Source organism: Oryctolagus cuniculus, chromosome 2, assembly GCF_964237555.1.
Source record: "Oryctolagus cuniculus chromosome 2, mOryCun1.1, whole genome shotgun sequence".
NCBI classification, from domain to species: Eukaryota; Metazoa; Chordata; class Mammalia; order Lagomorpha; family Leporidae; genus Oryctolagus; species Oryctolagus cuniculus.
Window position 1 is genome coordinate 74748767 of NC_091433.1, and position 21945 is coordinate 74770711.

Consider the following 21945-nt stretch of genomic DNA (forward strand, 5'->3'; position numbering starts at 1 on the left):
GATATAAATAAGTGGCAAGAAATTGTCCCAGCCTTCTGTGTCTGACATACCACTCAACTGAAAAGTCAAATAGTAGACATTATCTTACACTATGTCTTATGATTCTTATCTAGGGAAAATATTTCCTGTTTACTAACATCTTACTGTTTTATGATGCAAAAGCAATAATCAATTGTGACTTTGTAATTCAGTTTCTCCAGCAAAGATGTGGAAAAAAAATTGCTCACTATTTACTAAGAGCTGGGTAGCACATTCAGCTATTAGGAAAATTGCAAGAGTGCCTTGCAGAAAACAAACAAACAAACAAGATTCAGTCAATGTCTCTTAGAGTCCTGTCAGATGTTTTATGTGGTAAAGTGAGTTGGCGCATTAGACAAAAGGTTTAAGAGAATATAGGCATCTACAGAGGTTGCTATGAAACCCAATGACAGAGCCTGCAGAGGTGCCTTAGAAGAGCAGATATTTCCTGTCTCACATTTCTGATATCTAGAAACAGTTTCAAGCCTGAATTCTAGTCTCTTATTGCAGAGTTTTCTGAAAGCTGTTTTTGCTTCTATTCACCCAAACACAGGATTTTATCTGCATGATATTAAATGAGGACTTTTTAATCTGTCTCAAATACTGCAGAGTAAAATCCAATTCAAATGCTAAACACTTCTCATTGAACCCCTTTTGGTATAGGAGGTAACACTTACCCCATTCCATCCAAGCTGTTCCACATTTATGTCCGGTTTTCTTCAGGAGTGCTGGTATAAAAGGCATCAAAATTGAAATGAGAGGAAGTCAAAGCATCCATGGTTGCAGATGACATGATGTTGTACATTGAAAAACCTAAGCACTCCACCAAAAAGCTGTTAGGATTGATAAAGCAAATCAGTAAAGTTACAGGTTACAAAATAAACATACAAAAAACAGTACCTTTTTGTATATTAGTGATGAAATCACAAAGAGAGAAATAAAGAAATCCCATTCACGACAACCACAAAAAGTAAAATATTTAGGAGTAAATTTAACCAAAGAAGTGAAAGGTCTCTGCAATGAAAACATCAAGCATTGATGAAAGAAATCACCAAGGACACAAAAAAAGGAAAGATAGCCCTTGCTCATGTAGTGGAAGAATCAATATCATTAAAATGTCTGTACTACCTAAAGTGATCTACAGATAAATGCAATCCCTATCAAGATACAAATGGCATTCTTTACAGAATTAGAAAAAGCAATCCTAAAATTCATTCAGAATCACAGATGACCCAAAATAGCCCAAGCAAGCCTGAACAAGAAAAACCAATTGTAGGCATCACAATACCTGATTTCAAAGCAGACTACAAAGCTATAGTAATTAAAACAGCATTGGTACTGGCTTGAAAGCCCATACATAGATCAACAGAACAGAATAGAGAGCCCAGAAATTAATCCACATACATCCGGCCAGCTGATTTTTGATGAAAATACTCAGACCATACAGTGGAGTAAGGATAGTCTGATCAAGTGGTGCTGGCAAAACTGGACATATTTATGTAGAAGAATGAAATTAAAACCGTACGTCTCACCATATATAACAATAACAATCAACTCAAGATGGATCAGAGATCTAAATTTAAGACCTGAGACTGTGAAGTTGCTAGAAGAAAATGTAGGGGAACACTCCAAGACATTGCTGTAGGGAAGAACTTTTTGGACAAGACTCCCAAAGCACAGGCAACAAAAGCAAAACTAAACTAATGGGACTATATCACACTCATAAGCTTTTGCACAGCAATGGAAATGATCCACAGAATGATGAGACATCCAACAGAATGGGAAAAATATTTGCAAACCACCATTCTGACAATGGAATAATATCCTGAATATATCAGCAACTTAAAAATTCAACAACAAAAATACAACCAATCCAGTTGAGAAATGGGCAAATGACTTCAATAGACAGTTCCCAAAAGAAGAAATACAGTTGCCCACAAATATATGAAACAATGATCAACATCACCAGCCATCAGGGAAATGCAAATCAAAACCACAGTGAGATATCACCTCACCTCTGTCAGAATGGATAAAATTTAAAACACAGAGAGTAACAAATGCAGGCAAGGATGTGCACTTTTGGTGGGAATGTAAATTACTACAGTCACTGTGGAAAACTGTGGGAAAATTTCTTTAAAATCTGGAAAGAGACTTACGATACGATACAGCAATACCACTACTGGGTATATACCCAAAAGAGTTGAACACAATGTATCAAAGAGATATGTGCACCACTATGTTTAGAGCGGCACTATTCAGAATAGCCAAAATTTGCAACTAACTAACCAAAGTGTCCATGATCAGATTAATGGATAAATAAAAAGTGGTACATATAAAAAGGAATATTATTCAGCTATAAAAAAGAATGAAATTCTACCATTTGCATAAAAATGGACACAACTTGAGGACAGCATGTTGCATGAAATAAGCTGGACCCAGAAAGAGAAGCACTTCATGTTCTCCCTTATATGTGAGAGCTAAAATTTAAGAAAAACAAAGAAAGAAATGTCTGTGTGTTTCAGTACTGCTGCAAAAATAGTTTTGCAAAACTTTATTTTATACTTTTGTGAAACCAATGGTTAAGCATGTTATACTGCAATAGTTTTAATGATCTGTGATTACTTTAAAATGTAATGTATATGAATGAAATGGCCATTTTTCCTTTTAATTATTGTTTATAGCCAGTGTCTATATTCCAACTAAACTAGGGTCTTTTTTGCTTTTTACTTGTTAAATTTCTTATTCTGTAAAAAAATTACTTGTATGGGAACCATGCAGTTTTAAAATAGCAGTGAATATTACATATAACACTAGAGTTTTGTGAAACAATTTGTGTTATTTTTCTAATATGTATTTTCAAATTTATTATTTCAGAATAGTATTAAACTTGTAAAACAAAAATTGTGAAGTTGCACAAAGAATTCCAATACACACCTATTGTTAACTTTGTAATGTAATTATGATGTATTTTTTAAAGATTTATTTATTTATTTGAAAGTCAGAGTTACACAGAGAGAGAAGGAGAGACTGAGGGAGACACAGAGAGAGGCCTTCCATCCATTGGTTCACTCCCCACTTGGCTGCAATGGCTGGAGCTTCGGGGATCCAAAGCCAGGAGCCAAGAGCTTCCTCCAGGTCTCCTACGCAGGTGCAGGGGCCCAAGGATTGGGCCGTCTTCTACTGCTTTCCCAGGCTATAGCTGAGAGCTGGACAGGAAGTGGAGCAGCCGAGACTCAAACCATCGCCCATATGGGATACCAGCACTGCAGGTGGCGGCTTTACCTGCTATGCCACAGTGCCAGCCCCAGTATGGTGTATTGGTTGCCATTTATGAACCAAACCCAACTTCCTCTATTATTAACATCTCATAAAAGTTCTATTATGTCTTAGAAAATGCATTATTCTTCCAGCAATTATAGTTTTCAGTCATACATGAATTAGAATCACAGAATGTTAGTGCTTCCTGAGAGATCGTGTGCTCATTTAACGAACACTCATACTAAAGCCCAGTGGTACTCTATCAGCATGGAGGCTTATATAGAGGGGCATACCCATAGCCTCTAATTCGTCTCCATATCAGCAAAAAGCTTCAGGGATAAGAGAATGAACAGTAGGATGCTGATATCAGAAATGAGTGAAGGGCTCAAAGGGAAAGATTGAACATGTGAATTAGAAAAAAAAAAAATCTATGAAGCAATCAGCCAATAAAGGTCAGGATTTGGCCATGGCCTGAGAGCATCCCTGTGTTTTACCTCATTCTCCCAGCCAGGACCAACCAGAGAAAACTAATTATGCTCCTCAGAGCAGTCACACAGGGGCAGGCATGGCGATGCAGCGGGTTAAGCAGCTGCTTGTAATGTCCTCGTTACATTTCTGAGTGTCTGGGATTGAGTTCCTCCTCTGCTTCTTTAAAATGTATATTTATTTATTTATTTTGAATTTTATTTAAGGTATACAAATTTTATGCATTTCATATATACAGATTTTGGGACCTAGTGATTCTTCCCATCATACCCTCCCTCCCACCCACACTCCCACTCTTCTTCCTCCTCTCTCTCTCCTATTCCCACTCTTAATTGTTACAGATATATTTTCATTTACTTTATACTCATAAGATTAACCCTACAGTTAGTAAAGAGCAACAAATAGTATGAGGGATAAAAAACACTGTTCCTCAACAGTAGAGACAAGGGCTGTAAACAATCATTGAATTTCAACATGTCAATTATACTTCTATATATTACATTTTAGATACTCTATTAGTTACCACAGATCAGGGAAAACGTATGATGCTTGTCTTTGGGGGGCTAGCTTATTTCACTGAGTATAATGGTTTCCAGTTGCATGCATTTTGATGCAAAATATAGGATTTCATTTTTGTTTATCATTAAGTAGTATTCCATAGTGTATATATGCCATAATCTCTTTATCCAGTCATCGGTTGATGGACAGCTGGGTTGATTCCATATCGTAGGTATTGTGAATCAAGCTGCAATGAGTATGGTGGTATAGATAACACTTTCTTCTGCTGATTTCATTTCCCTTGGATAAATTCCTGGGAGTGGGATTGCTGGATCATATGGTATATCTAGTCTCAGATTTCTGAGGTATCTCCATACTGTCTTCCACAATAGCTGTACCAGTTTACATTGCCAACAACAGTGGACTGGGGTACCTTTTTCTCCACATCCTCACCAGCATTTATTGTTTGTTAAATTTCTGTATGAGAGCCATTCTAACTGGGGTGAGGTGAAATCTTATTATGATTTTGATTTTCATTTCCCTGATGGCTAGTGGTCCAGAGCATATTTTCAGATAGTATTAACATGGGGCAGTGATTCTTCAACTTGTTGAATGCTCCAATTTCAGTTTGATTTGGCTGCAGCAAACAGTAAACTGATCTTTTGCCCCAACTTCCCACTGTTGGAGCCAATTCTGGAGAGGTTACAATAACCCCCATCTTGGCCCACACAGTGGTCAATTCCAAGTTCTTATTTAATCTCTCAGTAACAAACTGCAGCTGATAATCACTCTGCCTTGAAACAAGGACATCTTTTCCCTACCTCACAGGATGATCCTGCTCTGTCTTCTTAGCCTGGCCCTCGTCTTTTCTCTGATCTCTTAACACAAGTTCCCCAGAGGTCAGTCCTTGAAAGTCTTCTCTTCTGTATTTACATTTGTTTGCTAGGGTTGTAGTTCTCCAAGAGTACTCTCAGACCAGCAGCATCAGCATGACCTGGAAACTTGTAAGAAATGCAAATTTTCAGATCCCTCTGCAGGCCTAATTAATCAGAAACTCTGGGACTGGGTCTCAGCCATCTGACTTTTAACAAACACTGCAGGTGGTTCTCTTGAATACCAAAGTTTGGAAAAAGGTTTCCCTAAGGAATCTTACAGAGCCTGAACTATTAATAGCATCTATAAAGTATGAACTCTAATCTTTTAGTCCAGTCTCCTGGCTCTGAAATCTAGATTTACAATTTGATGTCTTGTCTGTAACAATTTCTAATTTGATCTCTGTACCTGGATATGTAATAAGTACTTCAGCCATTATATGTCAAAGCTAAACATCTGATAATCCCTGTTTTTTTTTCTACTTATACTTATTCCTATTTTAGGTCATGACTAAACCTTCCAGCCACTCAAACCAAAATTCTTAGAGTTATAACTGATCTCTCTCTCTCTCTCTCTCTCTCTCTCTCTTTCTCACACTCTATATCTGATTTCCAAGAGATTTCTGTTGGATTTCAAAGTATATCTAGAAAATGACTATGTATTATTACATTCAGTGCTATCAGCCTGTTAAATTACCATCACCTTTCACTTAAATGTGTGTATAATTGCAACCCAACAAGTCTTCCACCTTACCTTCATGTACTTTATTTTCAGCAATGCAACTAGAATGATCCTTCCAAAGTAGAATTTGGGAATTCAGTTCCATTTTGCTGCTACAAGCCCTCCAATGTCATCATTCTGGAAAATACATTAAAATTTCTGAACAAAATTACACAGATGAAGATAAGGAAAATAAAACTTCTGGAGGGGCAAATAGAAGAGGGAAGTCAAAACTTAGAGAAGCAACCTGGCCCAGTGCCTCTAGAGCTCTAAGGGGTTTCAATCAGAGAGAAGAGCACTTAGACAGGCAGATGAAAGATCTAAAAGATTTCATTTTACTTTGAGAGTAAAGGACAGGGGGAAAATGCACAAGAGGCTAACCTAATTCTGTGTACAGGGCTGAAATTGGAGGGGAAAATATTGAAGAAATAATAGAAGAAGACTTCAAAATTATACACAAGTTTTATATTTGTATATATTTTATATACGTATGTATGTATTACAGATCAGTAAACAAAATACAGGATTGATTGAAAGGAAGCTTGTCTAGACACATTATAATTAATCTTCTAAGAAACAAAAAGAAAAAGTAAACCTCAAGTACATAAAAAGAGACACATTACAAATGGAACAATGCCTTAAAAGACTGAAACTTCACAATGAAAATCTGGAAAGCCAGAAAACAGTGAAACAACATCTTCAAATACTAAAACACACAAAAAATTATCAACCAAAAATTATATACCCATTGAAAATATTCTCCAGGGATAGAGGTAAATGTGAATCTTCCAATGAAGGAAAAATGAGATTAAATCACTGGCACATGTACTCTACCAAAAAATGATAAAGAAATTCTTCAGATTAAAGGTAACCTGACAATTCTTCAGATATCTGAGAAAAATATGCAAATATTCATCTGTTTTGGCAACAGCAACCAAAATGGCAAATAGCTGAATACATCTAGAAACCAATTTTCCTTCTTTGTGTTTATAATTATGTTGTAATCTATTACATCTATATACAACTTCACAGGACAGTGTTGTGATTTTGAATTTGAATGGGTTTAAATATTCCAAAGAACTTGAGAGTACAAAGTTGAATTTAATATTTAAATTCTTCCCAAAGGAAAATTCCAGGTCACATGTTTTAAATATTCAAGGAACAAATGATACTGATTTCATAGAAAATTTCAGGAAATAGAAAAGTTGTTATCACTTTTCTATTCCTTTTGTAAAAGTTCATCATAACCCTAATACCCAAATCAAATAAATATATAACAATAAAATAATTACAAATATCATTCATGAATATAGATGTAGAAATTTTTAACAAAATGTTAATAAATTGAATCCCCACACATGTAGTCATCTGTCACTTAGCAATAGGGTTAAGTTCTGAGAATGCATCACTAGGTAATTTTGCCATTGTGCAAACAAATAGAGCGCATTTTTACAAACTTGGATTGTGTAGGTCAGTCACTCCATTTGGCTTCTTGGTGCAATCAAGATATGTGGTTAACCCAAGATGTATAAAGAGGCTGCTACAGGCATATCATGCAATATTCTTTTACAGTAATCTTTTATGAGTAGAAAGATTACACTAAATCAATAATAAATGAATACTGTAGTAAATACATAAACCAGTAACAATATTTTATTATCATTATCAAGTGCTACATATTATATGAAATTTTATATTCTGTATTTTAAACAACTTGCAGGGAAACAGGTTTGTTTACGCCAGCATCACCAACACCTGAGAAATGCATTACTCTAAGACGTTATATTGTGAGGGCCCTGACATTACTAGATGATAGGAAGTTCTCAACTTAATTACAGTCTTCAGGGACTATCATCCCATAGGCAATCTGTCAGTGACCAAAATGTCATTGTGCAGCTCATGATTGTATAATACCGTATGAGGAAGTAGTGTTTGTCCAAGTAGTACAAGGTTTTTCATCAATTTGATACTGGCATTTAGCCTAGCAGTTAAAACACCCGCTAAAAATGCCTGCATCCCATATCAGAGTACCTGCATTTGATACAATGCTGCAGTTCCTGACATCAGCTCTCTGCTAATTTGGACCCTGGAGAGAAGCTATGATGGTGCAAGTAATTGGGTTCTTGCTAGCCAACAACCCAGCTTTGGCCCAGCTCAGCCCCAGTTAGCATCTGGGGAGAGAGCCACCAGGTGGATGTGAATTTGCGCTTTCTCGTGCTCTCTCTCCCATCCTCCGTCTCACATAAGTAAATAAATATTTAAAAACTCATCTATGTGTTACAGCATATTAATGGAACAAATGAGAAACATCATATGATCTTTTCAGTAAATGTAGGAAAAGTATGTGATACTGTTTAATAGTAAGACAGAAACTCTCAACAAACTAGGAATAGTAGTCAACTTCCTCAAATCTTGAAAGACTGAGTTGTTTCCCCCATATGAGAAACAAAGTAACAATTCATCTTCTACTCATTATCATATTAGAGCTCCTAACTATCAATATAGGAAGGTGGTGAGGGAGAAACCTGGAGAGAAATAAAAGGCATAAAGGCATAAAGAGAAGAAAGCTTTCTATTTACAGAATATTTCATTATGCAAGTAGCAAATCCTAGGGGTTAAACAATAACTATATCTAATAAGTTAATTGAGTAAGGTCACATGATGTGAAAATATCACAAAAATATCAAGTATAATCTTTTGACTGGAATATTTAATATTGGAAGACTCATTTGAATGACAATTCTCAATTAGATCTGTAGCTCCAGCTCCAGAATGTTTTAAGAAATTGACTTAGTAATGCTAAAGCTCATGTGAAAGTAGAAAGGACCTAGAATACTCAAAGCAACATTTTTAATAAAATAGGTGGAGAAAAACTCTATCTGATTTTCAAGTTAATTATCAAGCTAGAGTAGTTTAAAAGTTTGCTATTTCTTAAGAATTAAACATGTAGATCAATAGAACAACATAGAGGATCCAGATATAAACCCACACATATTTGGTCAACTGATACTCAACAAACACAGAAATGTAAAAGAAATGTCTTCAAACAAATGCTATGTCAAGTGAATAGATATAGATATAGCTATATAGATATAGATATATCTCAACCCTTACCTCACATCATACAAAAATTAAGTTGCAAAAGATCATAGACCCAAATGTAAGACATAAAACTTATAAAACTTTTAATAGAAAATACAAGAGAAATATTTTCACACTTGACACAGACCAAGCTTTTTTTCCCCTTCAGAGCAGAACTAAGGCCACAGGAGAGATGTTTATTCAAGAGAGAGAGAACTTCCCTTCACTTTTAAATTTCAGAGAGAGAGAAAGGACAAGAGCAAGCAAGCACATCTCCATCCACTGGTTCATTCCCCAGATGCTCACAAACACCAGGGTCCTGCTTGGGCCACAGCCATGATCTGGGGCACAATATGAGTGTCCATGAGGTGAGAAGGAGCCCAGTTACATGAGCAGTCATTGCTGTTGCCCAGGTTTTGCACTAGTAGGAAGCTGGAGTCAGGAACCAGAACTTGGAATAGAATCCAGGCTCTCTGATGTGAAACTTGGCTACCTCAACTGCTAGGCTGGATGCCCTCTCTGGCAAAGCTTTCATTAAAGAGAAAACCACCACTATATCTCTACTACACTAAATATATAAAAAAATACTACAAACTTATCCAGATTTTTTTTAAAAAATTGATCTATGACACCATTGTGAAAATGAAAAGGCAAGCTGTAGATTGAGAGAAAATACTTGAAACACATGCCTAATATAAGGTTTATATCCAGAATATATAAATGTTTCTTGCAATTTAATAAGAAGATAATGAATTTCAACATGGACTGAAAAATTGAATTCTTCATAGAAGAGAGTACACAAATGAGTAAGCATACCTAAAATGCATTATCCACAAGAAATGCCAGTTAAAATTATAATGAGGTTAGAAAAGATAAAATTATAGCAATCAACAATACCAAGTGTCAGTGAGGATGTGAAAGAACTAGAATTTGCCCTTTACTTCTAGTAGGAATTTAAAATGATAAACCTATTTTGGAAAAAAAAAATGGATACTTTCCTGGCAACTCTAAAATATGACTTCCATGAATCATAGCCTTTCCACTCCTGGGAACCAAAAACCTATTCGTACAAAGATTTTAGTCTGTAAGTTTTCTCAGTAAGACCTACTCTGACCACCTTATTTAACCCCATCCCCCACACTGCTTTCCTACAGTGCTTATTTGGTATACCCACCCTATTTGAGTTCCATCCAGAATTTATTACATTATAAAATTTATTGTATAAGGATACTTCCAAAAGTTTTTGGAAAATTGTATTAAAAGACATATATTTATTTTGGGAAAAAATCAAAATCAGCACATAGATTTTTCAAATATGTATTATCCATAAACTTTTTAGAAACCACTCACAGGGGGCTGGCTCCATGGCTCACTTGGTTAATCCTCTGCCTGTGGCGCCGGCATCCCATATGGGTGCCGGATTGTAGTCCCGGCTGTTCCTCTTCCAGTCCAGCTCTCTGCTGTGGCCCAAGAGGTCAGTGGAGGATGGCCCAAGTGCTTGGGCGCCTGCACCCGCATGGGAGACCAGGAGGAAGCACTAGGCTCCTGGCTTCGGATGGGCATAGTTCTGGCTGTGGAGGCCATTTGGGGAGTGAAGCAACAGAAGGAAGACCTTTCTCTCTGTCTCTCTCTCTCTCTCTCACTGTCTATAACTCTACCTGTCAAATAAAAAAAAAAAAAAAAAGAAGAAGAAGAAGAAGAAGAAACCACTTATAGATGGTATAATCTTATTAGAACACAAACTTCCTGGGTATAGAGGTTCTTGTCTGATTTCTTCATTCCTTTACTGTCAGAGCCTAGAACAATGTCTGGCCATATAGAAGTGCTAAACAATATTTTTTGAATGAATGAGTGGAGTATCCAAGGAATGGTATATCCTGAGCCTGGCAGAAATAAATGGACAAGTTACTCTTTTTTTTTGTTTGTTTGTTTGTTTTGACAGGCAGAGTGGACAGTGAGAGAGAGAGAAACAGAGAGAAAGGTCTTCCTTTGCCGTTGGTTCACCCTCCAATGGCCGCCGGCCATGGTGCCGGCTGGACAAGTTACTCTTTACGTGACATTTCTGAATTCTGTTTCCCCATCAAACTGATTTGGGCAATAGAGCTGATCATATCCCGTCCTTCTTTGTTTTAATCGTATTCCACTTGTAATTTCTTTAGCTAACATCTTCATCTTCTTGACTGAATTTGAGATGATGAAGATGATAATATCTTTCACAATAACAAGTAACATTTATTAAAAGCCAACACTATTTGAAATATCCTATTAATGTTTTATATGCATTTTCTTTTAATCCTTCTAAAAAAAACCTACAGGTGAAAAATTGGTCACACCTAAAATGAGGAGTAGAAAGGACAGATAATTTTTGAAATGTGAAACAGATAGTAGTTATGACAAGGGATAAATCTAGGATCCAAGTCTTTGATTAACTACTAATACCATTAGCTTTTCTGTTTATAGACAGTAATAACAATTAGGTGTTTTTTTAACCAGTCTAACTTTGAAAAAGTCATCTTCTTTCTAAAATCATGAAGGTGAGGGTGGATGGAAGATTAGTACTATAGTCTTCTGTTGAACTAATTTTAGGCACATAAAGTCCACAAGGATACAGAAGTCAACTGATAACCCAGAAATATTGGTTTTCTGGAATCTACGCACATAAAATATCAGTTGACAGAGGCCAAAATTTAGCCAACATGGATAGATTTGTGACTATTTATAAGATGACTACTTATTCTATACCACTTTTGGCAAATTCTTCAGAATAATTCTTGATTATTCCCAGGAACCAAATGTGGTATGTTTTGCTAATGAGCACCTAAAAAAATTATGTAATAGAATATTGAAATTAATCAGATTTAAAGTGAAAATGCTCTGCAATGACAGTACCTATATTCCTTTACTTATGGGATCCTATCAGAAGGTTATAGAAGATACCATTAATCATTTGGGGGATCTATAGAGGGAGTGAGGTACATGGAAAGAATTCTGAATCATGTCCTCTAGCAGGAGTTTTGTCAGATATCAGACCAGTTGACTAACAAGAATGCTTGCAACAAAAATGAAAATAATAGGATTAGAAGGGAAGATCACTTTTGCCTTTTGTCAAGAATAAGTGCAGGTTGTGGAGAATGCCATCCTCTCTCAGATGCTGACACTGTGACTTTTGCATGGAAGAAGAATCACAATAGCTACCCTTACCACTTAACATCATCTTTACATGATAGATATACATTTAGACCATAGCTAGAGGCAACATTACTAAATTCAGTTGAGTTCAGTGAACTTAAGTTTTATTAAGTTTCAGTCCTATGTACCAACCATGAAAGGTATTCAAACTAATTGAAATATCAGAAACCTCATTACCATCTTAAAATAAATCATTTGCTTGTATGGAATAAAGAAATTTATGGAGTAATCAAATTGTAAAAGGTCAGTGGGGCAGTTTAGTAGATATGCTTGTGGCTGCTAAAATGAGGTCTAAAACTCAGATGCAAATATAGATTAGCAATGATCTACCTAGAGGTAATGATGGAGGAAGAGTAGATGATGGAGACAAATGATTTAGAGGGAATGCAACAGAACCAGGAAAATGGAAAGAAGAGGCAGAATGGAAATATTGAAGTATTTTTAAATTTAATGATATTAAAGCATGAGAACAAGAAGCAAAACATATGTTTAGTGTTGCCAAATAGAAAAAGGACTAAGGTTAAATTAAAGATAATGATTGCTGTCCAGTCTACTGACATTACAGCTGGAAGAATGCTAAATTACATTTAAATAGAAATTCAAAAAAACCATTGACGATGCTTGATGATGGGGGATAAGAAAATACGGTCATGTTGAATGAAATAAGTGGAACACAGAAAGATAATTACTGAAAACTCTCCCTTACACAAAGAAGCTAATTTTTAAAATAAAAATGAAATTCCTTTGTTTACCAGTTTTCCTGCAAATATCATGTTTGTCAAACTGTTTTAGATCTTAGTCAAATAAATTGTTAAGAATTTTATACTACTATACTTTTAATGCCTTATGAATATTTTAAATTTATAGTATATGAGAGAAATAGATATCTTTTCTTTGATTATTGATTATAGCCCTTCCCATATTTCTGCCAATGGTAGTTTTATTTGGTGAACTTTTAATTTAGTGGAACATTAGGCCTTTGAATATAATGTAAATTAAAAATACATTAACAAAATTTTTTTAAAAGGAAGAAAAGAAAATAGTGTTGAGAATCAAAGATGCCTCTGGGCAATCACTGTGTCTGACAACAGATGCACTAAGCTCCCTGACTGCCTGTGGTGGGTCGTTGCAGAGGGTTCTGTGCTCACAGTGAGGACTGCCCAGATCCTTTGTGTGTGACTGATGCACAGCATGGGTGAGGGGTATACCCACTGTGGGCTATTGACCACTTAGTAGACAGGAAGTGAGATTGTGATTGCACCAACAGGCATGATCATACCCTTCCACCTGCTGACAATAGAGGAGCTTTACCAGGCCCAACTTGGGTGTCAGCCTGGATTCCCACCACACCCTTGAGTATTGACCAGAGCTCCCTGGCCCCACCCAGCACAAGCCACTGGGTATTCATTAAATGAGCAGACACTCCACAAAGCCACAGAGGCATAGTTAAAAGATGAAACCCATTGGTGGAGAAAACCAGCAAGTATTCCCACAAATGTCTAAAAATAAATACAAAATGAAATCAACATAGGAAATCTGTACCCCCTTGCTTATTGCAGCTCATTTCACAATTGCTAAGACATTGAATCAACCAAGATGCTCATCAAGTGATGACTGCATTAATTGTGGTATATATACATTATTGAATACTACTCAGTTCAAAAAAAGAATGAAATCCTGTCTTTTGCAATAAAATGAATGGAACTAGAACCCATTATACTTAGTAACATAAGCCAATCAGCAAGACAAATACTGTATGTTTCCCCTAATCTGTAGTAATTAATAAATAATAAGTAATGTATGTGAGTGAAATTGACATTTTGAGAATTGGTTATTGTCTACAGCCCTTGTCTCTACTGTTGTAAAACAGTGTTTTATTCTTACTAATTGTTGAATACTTAATGGATGGTTAATGTTATGAATATAAAATAAACTGAAAGTATGTCCTTGTAAAAATTAAAAGGAAAAATAAGGAAGGTAGGAGGAAGGCGTGTTGTAGCATAGTGGGAGGGAGGGTACCATAAGAAGTACCACAATGCTCCTAAATCTATTTATGTGAAATATGTTCATCTTATATAAATAAAATTGTTAAAAATAATTTAAAAATTACAAAAATAAGGAATCAAGAGTGCTGTGAATTTTCACCAGAGTGATGTTTCCCATATTGACTTAACAAAAAGGTTACACATTTAAAGAAAGTTTGCATTATTAAGTCATTATTTACATTATTAAGTCATCAATGATACAATCACCAGAATGTCAAATATGTAATTGTAGTGATTTGGGGCAGCCACAACGTAATTCCTGTTGGTAACAGAAGCAAGATCAATGGCCTTCATTTCTTCAGAGAATAAGTAGCACAAAATATATGTCCCTGGTATAGAACATAATTGTGATTGCCTTTCATAAGTATAAACTTAAAAAGTGAAATAGTCTCATTTAGTCAGCTGTGCTTAAATTTCCTCTTCTGATCCTCAATGTCAATCACAGAGGATTTGGGGAATGAAAGATCTCTACACCCTTTAAAAGCTCATTTTTAATCACTTGTCAAACGCAATGGCTGAGTGGTAAGAATGAGGCAAATGATTAGATTCAAGCTACACAATCAACGGATTTTAGGAACATTCAATTTTGCCAATTTTCTGCAAATTAAAAATAGAGTACATCAGAGGTATTTTAAAGAGGCAAATGAAAGTACAATAATAATTTATACAGGAAAGTCAGCTCTAAGGAAAAATCTGGAAAGCTGTTTAAAAAGAACTTCTATTGAAGTAGTACAATGATACGTGAAATTGTATGTGAAGTTCACCTCTGAGCACATGCTCCATCAGTCTCTGAAAAGAGTGATGAACATCTCATGTCGGTTTTTACTTAGCAGTCAACAAAGGAAATAAAACTTTTAAAAAGTTTTTCTTGGCAGTACTCCATGACAGACTCTCATAATAACCTCTATTTCCACCACTTATTCATGTTGTCTAATCTTGTCTCTGCTTTTCTCCAAGGTGCTAGAATTTAGAAATGAAGTTTTACAGACACCCTGACTTCTATTTGTTCTGCCTCTCCTTCATAACAGTTTTTCCAGCAGCCTCTTTATTCCTACTCCTGGAGCCACCTGTGTTAGTCAATGGCTTTGAATTGATTCTAGGACCACTGTAGTCTAATAGGTTTGTCTTCCTCTCCTTTTCCCAACTTGCTTTTAGGTCAAATTCTCTGGAAAGAAAGCTCTGAGACAAGTCTGAGGAGGGGAGGTGTTTAGTGAGGATCGATACTTTAAGGAGTAGCAGGATGAAGGAGTAGAGAGGGCAAAGGCAAATTGTGAAGTCAGACAAGTCCTCTGCCAAGTCCACAGAGAGTTCCAAAGCAAATGTTCATGCCTTTGGTTTTCACTCTGCTGTCCCATTTCACGTAGATCAGGTGAGGCAGCTGCACAGTCTGAGACTGACTTTGAAAGAGCTGCAAATGAGAGCATTCTAGTAACTCAGTCTCCATAGCCTTATAAAATTCATGCTCCACACTTTAGCCATAAAAGTTTCTTAAAATATATGTGTATATATATGTATGTTTATACATATATGTGATGTATTTTATTTATTTGAAAGATACAGTTACAGAGAGAGATAGAGATACAGTGAGAGAGAAGTCTTCCATTCACTGGTTCACTCCCCAAATAGCCACACTGGCTGGAGCTGGGCCACTCCAAAGCCAGGAACCACAAGCTTCTTCCAGGTCTCCCACGTGCATGCAGGGGCCCAAGAACCCAGGCCATCCTCTGCTGCCTTCCCAGGGAGCTGGATCAGAAGTGGAGCAGCCGGGATTAGAACTAGCATTAGTATGGGATGCTGGCCCTGGAGGCCAGGGCTTAACCCACTGTGCCACTATGCCAGCCCGCAAAACATATTTTTTAAATGTTAGTTTTAGTAACATGTATTTTGAAGGCAGAATGACAAGTATTTCACTCTCTAAATCTTCTCATTACTAGATGATTTACTATGGGTGAATTTCTTAATTGCTTCAAGCTGCCTTTTCCTCAAGGGTCAAAAAACGATTATATCTTTTTCCTTTTGGGTTGTTAAGAGGGTTTGATCATATAAGGAATGCAGATTTCTTAGAATAATGGAGACATACAGTAGAACTTAAAGAAATGTATATTTTATCCTCCTTGGCTACCTTAAAACATTAAATACTGTTGACAACCCTTTCTTTTTCAAAACATTGTAATCTCAACCCTTTCATGATAATAAATTTCCTGGTTTTCCTATGAATTCAGTGAATTCTTTCCTGTTGCTGTTTCTCACTCTTCTTCCCCTGCTTGCATCAGTTCTTTTTCTTCTTTTTTTTTCTTTTTTTTTTCTTTTTCTGTCTGTATTCTCTCTTAGGTGATCGAACAGTAGGGTGAGATAACCTTTGCATTTGAAGTTAATGGCATGGAATCCATGTTCTAGCAACTGGGGAGCCTTGGGAAAGTGACTCAAATTTTCTAAACTTCCGTATTTGTACATTTAGCATATGTTTAAACTAAAGACTAAAAAACAACATGTTAAGTACTCATGACAACACCAAGCACACAACAAATCAGTAATATATACTATCATAAAAATGTTGATGATCAACCACGTTCAAACTAAAAATTTCAATTGACTTTTTCCTGAAGATCTTTACATGACAATTTCTAACACAAATTATCCTACATCATCACTCCATTTTTCTTTTTGTCTATTAGATATACATACTGAACAGTCATCACCAGGCCCAAAGTTAATTCATAATTTTTTATCTCTATGTCTACTCTTTTTGTCAGTGGCAACACAGTTCTTTCAGTGTGTCAGTTGCTCACATTCATTAGAAAGATATAAAATAATGGAATATGGTGTGCTTGCAATCTTTGTATTTATGCTTAAATATGAAGAAGTCTGATGTTTACTAAATTTACATCAAATAAGCTTTAAAAATTCTATGTTATGTACCTCAAAATGCTGAGAAATTGCCCAGTTTTCATTTTTAAAGATTTATTTATTTATTTGAAAGGCAGAGTGTCGAGAAGGGATAGGAAGAGGGAGAAGGGGAGAGGGAGGGGAGGCAAGCAGAGAGTGAGGGGAGAAAGCAAGAGAGGAGGAGTAGGAGAAAGGGTAAGAAGAGAGGGAGAAAGAGGAGAGAGAGGAAGAGTTGAGGAGATAAGGAGAGGGGAGAGAGGGAGAGATGGAGAAGGGGAGAAAGGGGGAGAAGGGAGGGGAAGAGAGGGAGAGATTTCATTCACTGGTTCACTCCCCAGATGGTTGAAGCCAGGAGACAGCAACACCATCTGGGCCTCCCACATGGATGCCAAGGGCCCAAGCCAAGATCCACTACCTTCCCAGATGCAATAGCAGGAAGCTAGATTGGAAATGAAGCAGCCAGGACCCAAACAAGCACTCTGATGTTGGATGCTGGCATTGCAAGTAGTGACTTAACACACTGAACCACATTGCCAACTCCTGCCCAGTTTTCTTTGAAGCATTCTACTCTCCCTAAAATTGCTTCTGTGTTTAAGGTATGTATTTCTATATTCCTAAGTCTCAACCCTCAGCCCCAGTCTCATAAGCTGTTACTAGGATAGCAACAGTGGCTACATACTGATAACTCAAAGAACTTCAATGATAAGGCAGTGTGAAAATGAACTAATGGTAGCAGAGGAACTGTCAGCCAAACTGAAAGCTGAGTGATATGAACTCTTCAGGGAAACAAAAAAAAAAAAAAAAAAAAAAAGAAGGAATGAGAACCAAGTGTTTGATTTATTTCTATGAAACAATAACGTGTTCCTCTTTAAATCTGATCACAAGATCTTCTTTACCCACTATTTATTCCTCCAGTCTCTTGATCTGCAAGGTTAGTTTGAATCGAGTGCCATGTCATGAGATTTAAAAGACCAGACACTTTTCTAGGCTGCAAAATGATGCTCATAGATAGCTTTCTAGATTAATCACACTAACCAATCTATCTTTAGTGAACTTTTTGTATGTGAATATTGTGATCTTTATAAACTTTTATCCAATCTGGACCTTTAAAATTATCTGTTTTGATAGTGATGTTTTACCTAGATTCTTAGAGACATGTCAATCAAGTCCTCTATGTGAGTGGACTTGTCATCCTGGATTCGAGAATCTGCTTCCTTCTTTCTTCTCCACAATCACATCCTGACTATTTCACTCCCCGGAGTAGGGTTAGACTGGTATCTCATTCTCATGTCATAATTACCAAGCTCTTTTCTTCCTTGCCCATCTCCATCATATTGATTCATATTTGCTGATGCTGATGGCCTTATCAGCAAATATCAGCAAATCAGGCCATCCCTCCTTCAGAGAAAAGTATTTCCTTCTTTGATGACCACTTCTTCCCACTGTGGTCAGACCCATAGAGGTCCTTCATGTAGGACAGTTTTTCCCACAGTGTCTTGGCTTTCCATTTCTGAAATTCTTTCGTAGGCATTTCAGCCAGACCAAAATGCTTTAAGGGCTGATTCTGAGGTCAGAGTTCTTCTTAAAGCAATTATCATTCTGAGTCTGTTGTATGGACTGCATCCCATGTTGAAGCCCTCATTCTTTTAAAATTCTATCATTATTACTGAACACTTAATCATATATATATGATTATTTTAACACTTAATCTTATCCCTATGCTCATGTTAACATTTAAAATGCTATTTTTGCTCCCAGCCTAAGAGGATTTGGGGTCCCATGGCAAGTTTTTAAACTGTACCCTTAAAAGTAAGTCTGGGCCAGCGCCATGGCTCAATAGGCTAATCCTCTGCCTGTGGCGCCAGCACACCAGGTTCTAGACCCAGTCGGGGTACCAGATTCTGTCCCGGTTGCCCCTCTTCCAGGCCAGCTCTCTGCTGTGGCCAGGGAGTACAGTGGAGGATGGCCCAAGTGCTTGGGCCCTGCACCCCATGGGAGACCACGGGAAGCACCTGGCTCCTGGCTTCAGATCAGCGTGATGTGCCAGCCGCAGCACGCCGGCCACAGTGGCCATTGGAGGGTGAACCAACGGCAAAGGAAGACCTTTCTCTCTATCTCTCTCTCTCACTGTCCACTTTGCCTGTCCAAAAAAAAAAAAAAGTAAATATGTAGGAATATATACAGAATTATATGACTTTACAGTTACAAACATCATACACTTTCTAACTACAACTTTAGGAACATGGTGATTATTCCAACTTTGCCCACCCTCCCACCCCCATTCCCACCCCACTTCCACTTCCCTCTCATTCCTACTCTTATTTTTAACTAGAATTCATTTTCAATTAACTTTATGCATGTATGATTAATTCTAGGTTAAGTAAAGAATTCAACAAATAGTATTTTTAAAAAAAGAAAACTTCCTCAGTAGTCAAGACAAGGGCTGTCAAAGTCATTGCTTCTCAAAGTGTCAATTTCACTTCTATAGATTGCCTTCTAGGTGCTCTATTAGTTATCATGGGTCAGGGAGAACATATGGTATTTGTCCCTTTGGAACTGGCTTGTTTCACTAAGTATGATGTTTTCCAGATTCCTCCATTTTGTTGTAAATGACTGGATTTCATTTAATTTTACTGCTGTGTAATATTCCATAGTGTACATATTATATAATGTCTTTATCCAGTCCTTGGATGACATGCATTTGGGTTGATTCCATGTCTTAGTTATTGTGAATTGAGCTGCTATAAACATGGGAGCACAGATTAACTCTTTGATTTCCTTAGGATAAATGCCCAGAAGTGGGATGGCTGGGTCATATATTCTATATTCAGATTTAGGAGTTATCTCCATACTGTCTTCCATGCTGGCTTTGCCAGTTGAAATTCACACAAACAGTGGATTATGGTACCTTTTCCCCCACATCTTCACCAGCTTTTATTATTTTTTTTAATTTTTGTATCAAAGTCATTCTTATGGGGGTGAGGTGAATCTCATTGTGGTTTTGATTTGCATTTCCCTGACAGCTAGTAATCCTGAGTATTTTTTCACTTGTCTGTTGGCCATTTGGATTTCCTCTTTTGAAATATATCTAGTTAAGTCTGTTGCCCATTTATTAACTGGGTTGTTCATTTTTTGCTGCTGAGTTTCATGATCTCCTTACATATCCTGGTTATTAATCCTTTATCAGTTGAGTAGTTTGCAAATATTTTGGCCCATTCTGTTGGTTACCTCTTCAAGTTCCTGATTGTTTCTTTTGAAGTACAGAAGCTTCTCAATTTGATGTAATTTCATTTTTCAACTTTGGCTTTGATTCCCTGTGCCTCTGGGGTCCTTTCCAAGAACATTTTGCCTATGCCAATATCTTGCAGGGTTTACCAAGTGTTTTCTAATATTTTGATTGTATCTGTTCATAGATTTAAGTCTTTAATACATGTTGAGAAGATTTTTATGTAAGGTGTAAGGTAGGGCTCTTGCTTAATACTTCTGCATGTGGCAATCCGGTTTTCCCAGCACCATTTGTTGAAGAGACTATCTTTGCTCCAGAGATTGATTTTAGCTTTCTTTTTTTTTTTAACATTTATTACACATATGCCTTTATTCTGATTGAATGTACATTAACTGATTCAATACATAATAGAAAAATGTACCATTAAACTTGAAAAATAATTCTTTGCAACCTATGACTTGTGGTTGTCAAAGATAAGTTGGTTGTAGATGCTTGGATTGACTTCTGGCATTTCTATTCTATTTCATTGGTCTATCCTTCTGTTTTTGTAGCAGTATCAGGCTGTTTTGATAATAACTACCTTGTAGTATGTCTTGAAATCTGTGATGTCTCTGGCTTTGTTTTTGTTATATAAGATTGCTTTAACTATTCAGGGTTTCCTGTGTTTCTATAAAAATTTCAACATCATTTTTTCTACATCTGAGAAGAATGTTCATGGTATTTTTGATTGGTATTTACATTTAATCTATAAATTTTTTGATATTAGAGACATTTTGATTATATTGATTCTTCCAATCCATAAACATGGAAGATTTTTCCATTTTTTGTATCTTCTTCTATTTCTTTCTTTAATGTTTTGTAATTCTCATCATAGGGATCCTTGACATCCTAGGTTAAATTTATTCCAAGGTTTTAGATTTTTTTTGTAGCTATTGTGAATGAGATTGATCTTATAAGTTCTTTCTCATATGTGGCATTGTTTGTATATACAGAGTCTGTTGATTTTTGTGTGTTGATTTTATATCCTGCCACTTTACCAAACTCTTCTATGAGATCCAATAGTTTCTTAGTGGAATATTTTAGATCCCCTATATATAGAATCATGTCATTTGCAAATAAGGATAATTTGATTTCCTCCTTCCCAATATGTATCACTTTGACTTCTTTTTCTTGTCTAATGGCTCTTGCTAAAACTTACAGAACTGTATTGAATAGTAATGGTGAGAGTGGGCATCCTTGTCTGGTTCCAGACCTCAGTGGGAATACTTCCAACTTTTCCCCATTCAATAGGATGCTGGCTGTGGGTTTGTCATAAATTGCCATGATTGTGTTGAGGAATGTTCCTTCCATACCCAATTTGCTTAGAGTTTTCATCATGAAAGGGTGTTGTAATTTATCAAAAGCCTTCTCTGCATCTATTAAGATAACCACTTGGGCCGGCGCCGCGGCTCACTAGGCTAATCCTCCGCCTTGCGGCACCGGCTACAAGGTTCTAGTCCTAGTCGGGGCGCTGGATTCTGTCCCGGTTGCCCCTCTTCCAGGCCAGCTCTCTGCTGTGGCCCGGGAGTGCAGTGGAAGATGGCCCAAGTGCTTGGGCCCTGCACCCCATGGGAGACCAGGAGAAGTACCTGGCTCCTGCCATCGGATCAGCACGGTGTGCCGGGC

General features: G+C 36.7%; 1 long non-coding RNA gene across 1 annotated transcript in view; it reads right to left on the reverse strand.

Annotated features, from left to right (window-relative positions):
- Positions 1–230: 230 nt before the first annotated feature.
- Positions 231–21945, reverse strand: part of LOC127487647 (uncharacterized) — an 86783-nt gene continuing 65068 nt past the window's right edge. Inside the window, exons 2-4 of the long non-coding RNA XR_007914696.2 lie at positions 5887–5991; positions 5082–5261; positions 231–851 (exon numbers count right to left, since the gene is read on the reverse strand). This is a non-coding gene — a long non-coding RNA (uncharacterized lncRNA). The remainder of the gene's footprint in view (positions 852–5081; positions 5262–5886; positions 5992–21945) is intronic.